General features: G+C 39.0%; 1 protein-coding gene across 2 annotated transcripts in view; it reads right to left on the bottom strand.

Moving 5' to 3' along the window:
* LOC141349030 (receptor-type tyrosine-protein phosphatase mu-like) overlaps window positions 1-13,806 on the bottom strand; it is a 218,549-nt gene that overhangs the window by 194,705 nt on the left and 10,038 nt on the right. The gene's annotated exons all lie outside the window — the stretch shown is intronic.

Genomic DNA, 13,806 nt, shown 5'->3' on the forward strand with positions numbered 1-13,806 from the left:
ACCACCACCAGAACACAATCCACCACGCACACTACGGTCGCAAAACTCTGGTCTCCCGACCATCCCTAGACTACCAAAAGTGTCTAAAAGTGGAAGGTCATTTTCCTACTTAGCCCCTAAGCTCTGGAATGATTTACCAACCGATGTCCGAGAATCAGACACAGTCGATAATTTTAAATCTAGACTTAAAACTTTTCTCTTCAACAAAGCATTCGCATAATTTGTCTAGTAAAAGTACTGAACTCGAAAAAGTTATCTGTACGGAACAAAGCACTCGCGGTCATAACACAGACCAACCAAATAAATAAATAAAAACCTAATCTTAACCTATAGTCGGATTGCGATTTTGGAACTTTCGTGTTCTTGTGAATAGTATGCCATACAAACCCGTTTGCCACTGAACCTGCATTAACGACGACAGTGGGGCCTCCAGCCTTAGTCAAACGGGTTGGCACGTATGGTTGGGTTGTGATTTTGGCGCTTTCTTTGTATTGCAAATAGTATGCCATACAGACCCGTTTGCCACTGAACCTGCATTAACGACGACAGTGGGGCTTTTGGCCTTAGTCAAACAGGTTGGCACGTATGGTTGGGTTGTGATTTTGGCGCTTTCTTTCTATTGCGAATAGTATGCCATACAGACCCGTTTGCCACTGAACCTGCATTAACGACGACAGTGGGGCATCCAGCCTTAGTCAAACGGGTTGACACGTATGGTCAGGTTGCGATTTTGGCGCTTTCTTGTGTCTTGTGAATAGTATGCCATACAGACCCGTTTGCCACTGAACCTGCATTAACGACGACAGTGGGGCCTCCAGCCTTAGTCAAACGGGTTGACACGTATGGTCAGGTTGCGATGTTGGCGTTTTTTCGTGATCTTGTAAATAGTATGCAATATAGACCCGTTTGCCACTGAACCTGCATTAACGACGACAGTGGGGTTACAGGCCTTAGTCAAACGGGTCGACAGGTTTCATTTTCTCTTAAAAATCGGAAGGTGACCCTTAGTTACCATATATACCGTCACAGTGGGCCCCCAATTTGCAAAATCCTCAACTGTGGATAAAACAATTATGCCTCAATAGTTAGTCTGTCTGAAACTAAGCTGATTAAACCACATCACTGTGTGACACTTGCATTACATGTGAACGGCCCCTACGCTAATATGATTTTGTTTTTCTCTCCCTGTCTCGTCCCTGGGTCCCATTGACCCTGAGGACAATGGGACAAAGAGACCCAGTTCCGGTAGATGTGAAAGTCGGCACACCTCTGATCTACTGGTCGTCCTTCAATGTGATGCCCAGCTGATGCCTGACCAACGACCACTGGCAGGACCCGCTTAATATCCGCTTAATCTCTGCTTAATCTCCGCTTAAGCTCCTTATCCGTTTATATTTGTGTATATACATGTATATCTCCCAAGGGTTTTTCCCTCCTAGGACTTTTATTTTTATTTCCTCGGCTAAACAACCCGGGGTTTTTGTTTTTTTTCTCCTAGGGGGTTTTTTACCCCGGGGAGGTAGCCTGCTTGGGCTTAACTTAGCTTCTTCTTCTAGACGTTACATTAGTAATATGCTCGCTCATAATGTTGCGTCATAGCCGCAGCAAATTTGACTGCTTATGCTATTGTGTATTATGTTATGCTATCTGTCATTTTTCTGTGCTTTTACTGCTTCCATTAATGTAAAGCTGCTTTGAAACAATTGAGTATTGTGAAAAGCGCTATATAAATAAAATTGAATTGAATTGAATTAAAGCGAAAGTAAAGCCGATTTTAATGATCTAAGCGCATGGGACAGGTGCACTTACAGTACGTTCACACGGGGCGTAAACGTTAACCCTTCCCATTCACTTTTAATGGGTGACGTCATGCGTTGCCGAACTGATTTGTGGTCCATCAGCGCTGTGTCACAATAATAATCTTTTACATTGTAATCCTTTCATTCTTATGACAAAATTCATTATGACATTGCTTCTCCCGGTTTTTAGCATTGAGACAGCAGGTGCGCACAGACCTTTTTATGTATGTATCCTCATAAAAATAATGCAATTATACTAGCTTAAAATTAAAAACATTAGAATTAAAGAAGAGATAATGTAGTGATATGTGCTCAGGAGATTGTGATTGACCTTTAACTGTAGGGGTGCAGCGTGATGGAGAGAGAGATTAATTCATGTGTGTTAGTAAAATAAAGCCAGAAATCTTCACAAAAGTGTCTAGTCTGTATCATGACAGAATATTACATCATTTTATAAAAAAAGGTTGAGACCTTTTTCATTTTTGTTATTATTTTTAATGAAATAACAAAATATGCAGGACAGCAAAAATAACGCAACATTTTGTTGATTTTGTTGGAATTGCACACAAAAAAACTGGAGGGACTGATAGATGCATATTACTAACGCATCTATCATTTAAATAAATAAAGAAATACTGTGCCGATAACTTTAGAGCAGGTTTTAGTTGGTCAATGTCGCAATCTTTTTCAGTTGTCTCATAATATTCAATTGGCCAACAATGCACCTGAACACACCTCATTTTCAAACCAGCATGCCCCTGGGACAGATGGACACAATTGCATTTGCTATTTAGACAACGTGGCGCTGGACGTGAAAATGATAACTGTGCCTGCAGTCGCATTGCGTCGGGTGTATGATAGGGCCCAGTGTTTATGTTTGTCCTCATTCCTGTCCATTCTAAACTAAATCATAACTAAAAACTTTAACTAACAAAAGTAAGTGAAAAAAGTCTGGGTTAAAAGTCCTTAAAGAGGGAGATAGACGTTTGAAGAAATAAGAAAATGACTTCAGAAGTTTATGTGCATAGCACAATGGGATATCTCAGCTTTGCACGCTCCCTTTGGATGTGTGTGTGTGTGTAATAGTATGAGAAGAAGTGTAGAAATAGGCCATAGCACAAGATAAAGTGCTTTATCTTTAAGGGAAATAAACGTCCACATCCCTGACGTCCCATCCTTTGTGCTTCCACAGTTCCAAAAACAGCGTTATATATGGAATCCGCTTGGAAGAAAATAGGGCGCTAGTCAGAGCCGTAACGCACTGCAGATTAGCTTTTCTGTCTCAGTCAGCAGAAATCTCCACACCGTGTGTTTATGAGCGTACATTTAGATAGATCATGGCCACATGAATGCATAAAAGCCTGGCCGTCACCGCGCACCTTCACTAAAAACTGCAGACCGCAAACAGCACCTCGTGCCATGCAGTATTTATGCAATGGCGCCATTTAGGCCCAGACATTTATTTATGATGGAAGTAAGGCGGCCGGTCACAGGAGTCAGACGGAGCCGAGCGCATTGTTCACGGGGAAATGAGGTTCGTGCGGCGCGGGGTGATGGGTGAACCCGAGCTGGGCGGCACTGGGTCGCTGACAGCTCTTTATAAATGTTAAGGTGCATTGGCCTGTATGAACAGCTGTGACTGTATAACACAAACTCTGTAAATCTGATACTCAATGTGGGGAGGCCAGACTGCAGCTAAAGCAACATTTAAATAACAAGAGAAAAGCAAGTGAGAAAGAGTTCGTTGACGCACCTTTTTTATGATGATAATGCAATTATGACTGGCTAAAAATGGCTCTAAGGTGACTAAAACATGACAAGACGCTTTCGAGTTTTCGTTGATGAGACGAGACGGAATGAAAATGATTATAAGTCTGACGTTCACAACAAACTAATTTGCGTGAAATCTGTCTGTTTTTAGCTAAAAAGTAACAGCAATGCTGCCGCTTCCTATACATGTTTTGGGTACGCCCACCACCCGGCTGCCGCCATGCCGCTCACGCGCAGCAGATTCCACACAACAACAACACACCTGCGGCTAGTCACTCACCACACATCTTCGAAGACCATGGTGGTGACGCCAATAAACGGGCTTGGTGGTATAATCCATCAGGAATAAAAAATGGAATGCATAGTATTGGGAGACGACGGTTAAATGTGGGCACAAACTAGGTGGGAAGAAGACCACCAACCTCAAGCGGCACCTGAAGACTCATCACGCTGATATTTTTTCGAAGGTAACTAACAAGTAACGCTGTTAACATATCATACACATTCAATTTTACTCGAAAATCGGCTTGTGACACATTTCATGGTAAGCTTAAGGTTTTACATATATCTACTGGCGCAAATTTGCAGATAACCTCAGGCTAATATTAGCTTGGTTGCCCTAACGTCAATAGCGTATGTTTATGTGAGTTTTATTTGTTGAACATGCAGGGATTTTGGCCGGGTAGGAAGAAGATTGTCATCATGTTAAACCATAACGTTACTTGATTTCAGTGACAGTCTGAAATGTGGAGGTAAATACAAATACAAAAGATGTGACACAACTGTGGCGACAACGCAACAAAAAAGTCACAATCTGTTGTTTTATGAATTGCAACACTTGCTACAACCTGTCAAACCTAAGCCCATTTCCAAAACTTTTTAACCTAAATTAATTTGTTAAAGACTAAAAAATGTGAAAACCTAAAACCTTTTTGTGTTTTCATCAACTAAAACTTGACTAAAACCTTTTTGTGTTTTTGTCGACTAAAACTTGACTAAAACATTTTTGTGTTTTTGTCGACTAAAACTTGACTAAAACCCTTTTGTGTTTTCGTCGACTAAAACTTGACTAAAACCCTTTTGCGTTTTCATCGACTAAAACTTGACTAAAACCTTTTTGTGTTTTCATCGACTAAAACTTGACTAAAACCTTTTTGTGTTTTCATCGACTAAAACTTGACTAAAACCTTTTTGTGTTTTCATCGACTAAAACTTGACTAAAACCTTTTTGTGTTATCACTGACTAAAACTTGACTAAAACCTTTTTGTGTTTTTGTTGACTAAAACTTGACTAAAACCTTTTTGCGTTTTCATCGACTAAAACCTTTTTGTGTTATCACTGACTAAAACTTGACTAAAACCTTTTTGTGTTTTCATCGACTAAAACTTGACTAAAACCTTTTTGTGTTTTCGTCGACTAAAACTTGACTAAAACCTTTTTGTGTTTTCGTCGACTAAAACTTGACTACAACCTTTTTGTGTTTTCATCGACTAAAACTTGACTAAAACCTTTTTGTGTTTTCGTCGACTAAAACTTGACTAAAACCTTTTTGTGTTTTCATCGACTAAAACTTGACTAAAACCTTTTTGTGTTTTCGTCGACTAAAACTTGACTAAAACCTTTTTGTGTTTTCATTGACTAAAACTTGACTACAACCTTTTTGTGTTTTCGTCGACTAAAACTTGACTAAAACCTTTTTGTGTTTTCATCGGCTAAAACTTGACTAAAACTATCAAGTTTATAAGTGACTAAAATGTGACAAACGTAAAAGCATTTTCGTCCAAAAGACTAAGACTAAAACTAAAAGGGCTGCCAAAAACAACACTGGACTACAGTGGTTCAATCTTCGTTTCATGAATAGATAAGAATACTCAGGCATCCGTGCATCAGCCATAGATATATATATAAACATAGATGCCTCATTTGAGTGCTCCATAGATGCGAGCCATTAATGGGTAATACAGTTAATGCATGTATACATGAATGTGCTGCTTTTGTTTATATGCATCGGATCAGACTGACTTTATGAATACAAAAAGTATTCTTCTCACTTCATGAAATAAAGATTGATTTTAATGATGCCTTTACTGCCTTTCTGGGCCTTGAAAGTTGTATTGCTGTTGTTGTAAAGCTCTCAGATTTCATTGAAAATATCTTCATGTGTGTTGTGAAGATGAACGAAGGTCTTGCGAGTTTGGAACGACATGAGAGTGAAAAATTAGATATGAAATTTTCATTCTGGAGTGAACTAATGGACGACTCTAGGGACCAGAATACTTTTTACTCTCAAAACGCCTCATCAACCTAGATTTAAGTTGCACTCAAAAACATCTCAATGTTGTTTGTTATACAACAAATGATTAAAGCATGTATTATTTATTTCAACTGTGCATGATTTTGTATGTTTACCTGACAAACATCTGCAAACCTGAACAGATAGATTTCTACCTTTAACAGACATTGCAAACAATGCAAACGTCTGTGAGCGCGTGTTGATCTGAGCATCTGTAATAGTCATTAAATGTTTTTGTATGAGGAAAGATCTGCTGGCTGTAATTATTCTCTCTCCTCTACAGCTCAACACATCCTCGAGCTCTTGTTACGGCTCTTATTAATGTCTCAGAATTACCCGTGTCCGTGTTTATCTCGACACGCATCACACCCAAAACATGAGCTTTCAGCGTGTTTCCGATCTCGCCGCTGCGTGTCCTGCGCTCTGTAATTTAGGGATGGCGAGCTGATTACAGGCTAGCGGTGGATTCAACAGTCACATCATCTCTCTCGCATCTTATTGTTTTTATCTGCATGTGGAGCGTTCCTGTGACAGACCCGCGCAGCTGTGACATCCCGTCATCATGAGTACACACGTGTGTGTCTGTGTGTGTTTATATGATATGTGTGCATGGGGTGGGCGAAAGATAATGTCATAAATCTCAGTGTGTGTATTCTTTATAAAGTTGTTGAAAGCAACAAGTTCATATTGAGTATAAAACATGAGTATCTTCTAACAATGAATCGTTTTTGTATATGATCTGTTTACATGTCAAACAAAACAAATAAAAAAGTCATTTACCATCCATGAGAACTGCCACCTGTCTGAAGACAGAGATGAGGGTCAGAGGAAGAATTTAAGTAGATAAGAGTTAGACGGGCAGAGAGAGAGAGAGAGACGGGTCACAGACAGTGAGACAGGACGAGCGATTGAGATTCTGGGCTGCAGTGTTTTCTGTGTTTAATAGATTCCAGGCAGGTTCGCCTGATAAAGAGGCCATTCACTATCAGCGCAGAGCTAAGAGAGTTTAGACACACAGAGAACCACCACACACACACACACACACACACACACACACACACACACACACACACACACACACACACACACACACACACACACACACACACACACACACACACACACACACACACGCACAGTCACATACACTTTTTTACACACACACGCATGCATGCACACATTCACGCATGCACACGCACGCAAACACGCGCACACACACGCATGCACAAACACGCGCGCACACACACGCACAGTCACATACACTTTTTTACAAACACACGCATGCATGCACACATTCACGCACGCACACGCACGTGCACACACACACATATGCACACACACACACACACACACATTGTATGACAGTAATGATTTTAACATTAATGTGCCCGTCTCACAGCTCTTAATGCATTAATAAGCAGCAGAGACACTAATGTGCCAAACACAAACACACAGTGACAGTAATGGTGAATTTAGCCTCCAGATATATTTTTACATTTGTGTCTGTCTGCACCTGTAGCACAAACTCAAACAAGGACAAACTCAACTCTATAGGGCATACATACATATATATTTATATATATCAGTGATTCTGAAACAATCCCATTCAGATGAAATGATTCATTTAAAAGATCTGAATGTACATACAAATGTATATGAACTGAAAAACTAAAGACTGAAATGAGTTTTTTAAAGATCTGTGAACAAGAAGGTTAGAGAGACAGACAGATTAAGAGAGAGACAGTAGGAGATGGTGATAAACGCTGGACTCTCTGGCAGCGACGCTCGACTCCACAGCGCTGGCGAGATCTGAACGCCCATTCACCCACCAGAGACTGCCAAACTTCACTTCACATCCTACGACATGTGCGCTTTCATTTCTCTTATTTACAGGAATTAAGCCACAAATACACAGCCGTGATGAACTGGTGTCAGGCCTCGTTTCGCATCAAACATCCATTATTTCAATTATCTGGCAACCCTCACTGTGCCGCTCGTTTATACACGACGCACTAAAATAAAAACTCATAACTTCTCTTAACATAATCTCCTTTGCAGAACTTTCACACTTTTCTTTAAAGTCTCCTGGTGGGGAAATCAAGTTTTTATTGTTGTTTATGTGTCTATGATGTGGTTTTAATATACTTTAAGACAAAACAGGTGCAAGTTCATCATTCAACACCATTTTCTTCATTAAATTTGAATTTTTCAAATACAGTTTCATTCCCCCAGTTTGAATCGCTTCAGAGTGGAGGCGGGGACTCATTTGCATATTCATAGATCCGTGTATACTTAATGAGGCAATGCTGTTAAAGCTGTTTTAATGCATGAAGAAATGACTTTTACAGTAAACACTTTGTCATCTGCTATTATGATGAGTTTTAAGTGATAAAAGTATCGATTGCAGGGCGACTTTATATATTCGAGTCCAGTTAATCACACGATGCTTTGACCTAAAGACAGTTTTACGAGGACTCACGGATACACACGTTTGTTTAGTGGTGAATATTTTTCCCTTGAAAACGACCCTCTCTCCTCTTCATATTCATTCATCCATCCATCCATCCAGACCTCCCTCACCCCTCGCTCATCATTAGAGGGAACGCAGAGCCTCTGAGCTTTAATTAGCGATGTTTTCTGGACCTTCTTGCGTGTCGCCGTCTCTGAATGCTAACTTATGTAAACACAATCCTCTGCATAACAAGTTGTTGTTTTTCTCAGTGGATAAGTTTTCTTTCTATTTTTTTTTTTAATATGGTGATGAGAAATTACTCAAGCATGCCAGAGATAGAAATGACTCTCTATATCTCGCTTGTCGCATTTTCAATCATTATTGAAATCCCCCATGCTTGTACTCACATCTGCTTTCTGTTTGTATTCTTAAAATATGTGCTTGTTTTTCGCTGTTTAATTACGTTACACGTCCGTGATTCTGGTGAAGAAAAAAAATATATATTTTTACAATCACTTTTTTGTAGTAAATATCTAAACTTCAGCAAAACCAAAGCAGAGATTTACTGAGGCACACTGGTTTTACGTATAAACCTCACCACACTTTCTGTTGAAAATAGCCATCAGGATATATCATTAAAAGTGTTTTTATGTCGTGTTGCTCCTAAAACCAAAGGATTCTTGTATAAATGATGTTTTTTACTGGAAAACAAAAGATTGTTTTGTATTGAAGACAGCAGAGAAAGTATAGCAATGAATTTAGTGCTTTCATTTGTAATATATTATAGAAAAACATGTTAGGCTTATTAGAGAGCATCACACTGTTAACTTAGCAACATCCAAATGTCAAACTCTATTGTAATAAATTGCGAGTTGACTCTGTTGTGAATTTGATATTTGCTTGGCATTCACAGTCACTGCCTGTGTAGAGCTGCCTAAATCACTCACTTATTTCATATTAGTTAGGATGCTGCCTAACAAGGGCATAGTGTAGACACAAGTATGTAGACAGAAGGTTTTGGGACAGAGCCCATTGCACCCGGTCTAATTAGACACAAATTCATTCTGTGTGTGTGTGTGTGTGTGTGTGTGTGTGTGTGTGTGTGTGTGTGTGTTTCATTATCTGTTCTCCTCATCATTTGAACAAGTCTGTGTGTAATTAGTCTGTTAGTCCAGTGCTGTAACACACACACAGTTACATCTCAGGGCCAATTACTGTGCAGCAAACACACACTCACACACACACACACTCACACAAGTACAAAAAACACTCACTCATAAAGAAATGCACACACAATGTATCACACATCACCCAGCACTTATACTTTGTTTAATGTAAACTTCAAAGCTGTAGGACACTAAAAATATTTGAGAGCAGAATGCCATTGGTAAACACACACAAACTAAAAATCACTCTGAACACTACAGGGCTGTCATGATTAATCGTGCAAATGTGCGTTTTCTCAATGAATTAATTTTAATGAATTACGGTGAAATCCCGGCACATCCAAAAGCCAGGGGGCGCTCTCGTGTAGAAACTCCCTTTGTGCCACAGAAGAAGTAGCATTACAAACGCTATTCCAGGAAATGTCTACAGGAATATTTATATTGCCGTTCTTCAGATTGTTTCAGGTATTTTTATGATAATAAAGAATATTTTGAATGATTTTGTTTAACGAGTGTTGCTTTTTTAAATGCACGTTATAAACGACTCTGACTCGTAATGATTTTAGATTGATAAGGACTTCCTACCAAATGCCGTAGTACACACACAAGCTGTGCATGTAACACAGAATCGCGGCCTTACGATTCAGAATCGATTTCAGACAGGCATTTTTAATGGGACACGCGATTAATCATTACAGCCCTACTGAACACCCTAACAACAGCCCTGGCAACCACATGACAACGTGTCAAAACCCACTCCTAACGCACTAGCAATGGCCCTGGAAAACACATACCAACATACAACAACCCACTCCTAATGCGGCTTTCACATATGAAGCGTTGTGCACTGCGCTCGCTGCTGGGTTCAGCGCAGCCAAGCGATTTGTGCTCTGCTGGCCAGACCAAAGTTGGCGGGGTTTTCAATAAATTACTACAGTTTATATTTGGGTTAAAATAGTCGATGGGGAATACAGAGACTGATGTTGCCCGTCTCTATTTCACGTATCTTTAAGCTGCCTACCTACAACAAACTACTTGACATAAAACACACCTGATATGCCAACTTGAATTGCTACGTGTTTCCACGACACTGCTTTCCTTCCGATGTCTCAGTAGGAGCTCCGGTGTCATTCAGAGTATAAGCTCTTCATCCATTTTGTTTGGATGCCCCCGTTTCTATTGGCCGCACGGGTAATCGTCACAGAGTGCAGCGCAAAACTATTTTGAACTTTGACCGCGGCCTGAGCGACGCTCGCGCTTTGCTCGACGCAACAACAAACCGCCCTCGCGCGGCGCAAGCCCTTGAAATGAATGGGTTTCATAGCGCAGCGCGCACCGCATTCTATGTGAAAACTGCATAACACGTTAGCAATGACCCTGACAACCACAGAGCAACAACGATTTCTGCATTGGGATTCATTTCTTATGAACTTACTTTTAAATACATTTGTTACCTTTAGTGCCAATCATGGTACAAAACTCAGTAATACAGTCACAAGCATTGCATTACACAATATATGTTGTCTCTATACAGTTGGCTCTATCTTACACCCGGCGCAATGCAGCGCAATGCGCGACGCAAGTGTCTTTTGCTAGTTTCCACCCTGCGCAATTATAATTTTCACGTTTAGCGCCGCGTTGTTTAAATAGCAAATGCATTTGCGCCTATGGGCGTTCTGGTCTGAAAACGAGTTGTGTTCAGGCGCATTGTTGGCGCGTTGCTATTTTGAGGCAACTAAAATAGACTACTATGCCATTGACCAACAAAAACCTGCTCTAAAGTCTAAAGTCAATGGCGCAGTATGTTTTTTGTTATTTAAAAAGCGCATTAGTAATATGCGCCTAAACTGGACGACAACACGGGTTTGCTTAACACATACATGAATGCGCAGCAGCACAAAAACGCTTTCAAATATGAAAGATTAAAGGATTGAATGTAAAAGATTATTATTGAGTCTCTTGGACATAAATGAGGACTAATTATGAGACGTTAGAAGGCGTAAAGAGCTGCTTCACCTGCAGCCTGGTAAGTAAATAAATCCTTTGCTTTAAACAAATGCATCTGTTTTTAAATGTTACCTCACGGATTTATTGTATATGATGACTGTACCTGTGGATATGGTAAGATGAGAAACATTTTTTAAGTAATGCTTAAAAAAAGTGACACTGTCCAAGTGCTGAACCTTGCGGAGAGCCGTTTGTAAATTCTTTATCTCCTGTTTGTAAAAAATAAAGTATTTTTAGAGTACAAACCTTTTCTTACATACTTGTAAATTATTTTTTGATGATATTGGATAGCCATTTAAAGCAATTAAAAGCCTGATTTTTTACTTCCATGACTAAAAGAAAACGGTTTTTAAAGTTTTTAATAAAAAATAACAATTTCAATACAAGTGAAAAACAACACAATTATTTAACATTAATCTTAAACTGGGGATCTTCTTCCTCCGCTTAGTTTTTCAGTTTATAAAGTCCATCATCTAAATAGGGATTAGACATAGCGCCAGCGCAACTTGCTTTTAAAGGGGATGAGAGCTGAGACTCTCATTGGTTTGTTGCACGTTACGGCGAAAATACACCCATTAATCATTAAAAAAATAGGACCAACCCTTTTCGACCATGCGCTCGGCGCACAAACCATTTTTCCCGTCGTTAAATTAGCAAAAGTGGATTCGGACATGCCCATTTAGACAATGCGCTTAGATCGTTAAAATAGGGCCCAGTATGTTTCACACTTATATGTCACTGTCACACCAAAACATCATAACATGACTTATGAAGTTTTCAATATGAACTCTCTCTCTCTCTCTCTCTCTCTCTCTCTATGGGATGTATTTAATAGTATTTAGCTGTAGGGGCCACAGACAGACTCGTCCCTGGAGCTCAGGTATTTAATTTCATTCTCCACTGACTCAGGACAGAGAGAGAGAGAGAGAGAGAGAGAGAGAGAGAAAGAGAGAGATTCTCTTCTTCATCACCTCTTAATACTGAAGCCATTAAAACACAAGCGCTGAACGACTGAAACTCCACGTCTGCAGTAAATAAAGAGCTGTTTATCTCTGCTGGACAGCCACTGGATTTCTTCATTTCATACAGAGATACTGTGAAGTTTGTGTCGGTCTCTCAGTCCTGTGTTTGTCATTCAGAGGCTCAATACTGAGTAAACAGTGTGCATTACCATCTGTATGAAACTTTACCACAACACATACAAATTAACTCTTCCCTCATGTTACCTATATAACTTTTTTCAGTAAACAGATGGACAATTACATGCAAATGTCAACCTTACCATGAAATAATGAAGTTTTACTCAAATATTTAACCATGCTAATATCTGAAATGACAATATTTGGTGGCTTAAATATCCATGTGAGCTCCCTGTTTAAGTTCTTTTAACGTTTCTTCAAATTATTATTTATTTAGGCAAGCACAGATTTCAGAATTGTCTCAATTTCTTTCTCATAAATGCACACATGAAAATTTAAATCAAATTAATATTAGGGCATAATACATGCGTGTAATTATTATTTACTGTATATATAAACACAAACATTCATGTATATATTTAAGAATAACACGTGTTTATTTCCCTCATGTAAAACAGAAAACATGCATGACTGATATTTTTCTGATGTCTGGGCTCTATCATTACAGGTTTATCAAAATATAAACAGATGGTTTAATACACTTTTGCATCTTGTTCAATTTACTTAACTTAAACAAGTTAATACACAATTTTTATCATGTTCACCTCACTTCAATTTTTAAAAATTACATTAACTTAATCATTTTGAGGTGGTTTACCAGACAGGGATTAGTTTAAACTAAGACTAGGCTTTAGTTACATAGAAAATATAACTAGTTTTAACAAACATGCCTAACTAAAGACATTACTTGTGTGCATTTTGAGACAAATCAAAGGGCAATGATGTATTTTAGGATATGTTAGTGCAAGTTGTTTTCAGTTTGGACAGCTCTTTCATTTATTTTAGTCTAGGACTAGTCTAATCCCTGTCCAGGAAAACACCCAATAGAGTTTAATGTTTGTTTATCTTATTAATTTAGAAGAGTTTGTGATATATTTTTTCGAATAGTTTGGTGTTGTGGATGTGAAGTACTTCTCTTAATGAGCAGCAACTGTGTTAATGCCTGTCTGGAGATCAGTCTCCTCTCACATGCTCATCCTACGTATCATATGTTATTATTATTATTATTATTAGCATGCTAACATGTGCTTATGCTAATAAGTGTGATATAGAAGCTGACATTTATATAGGGCCAGATTTTCTTAACAGGGCAAATTAGCGTGAGAGCGAAATTCCAAA

The sequence above is a fragment of the Misgurnus anguillicaudatus genome, chromosome 2, assembly GCF_027580225.2.
Source record: "Misgurnus anguillicaudatus chromosome 2, ASM2758022v2, whole genome shotgun sequence".
Taxonomy (NCBI): domain Eukaryota; kingdom Metazoa; phylum Chordata; class Actinopteri; order Cypriniformes; family Cobitidae; genus Misgurnus; species Misgurnus anguillicaudatus.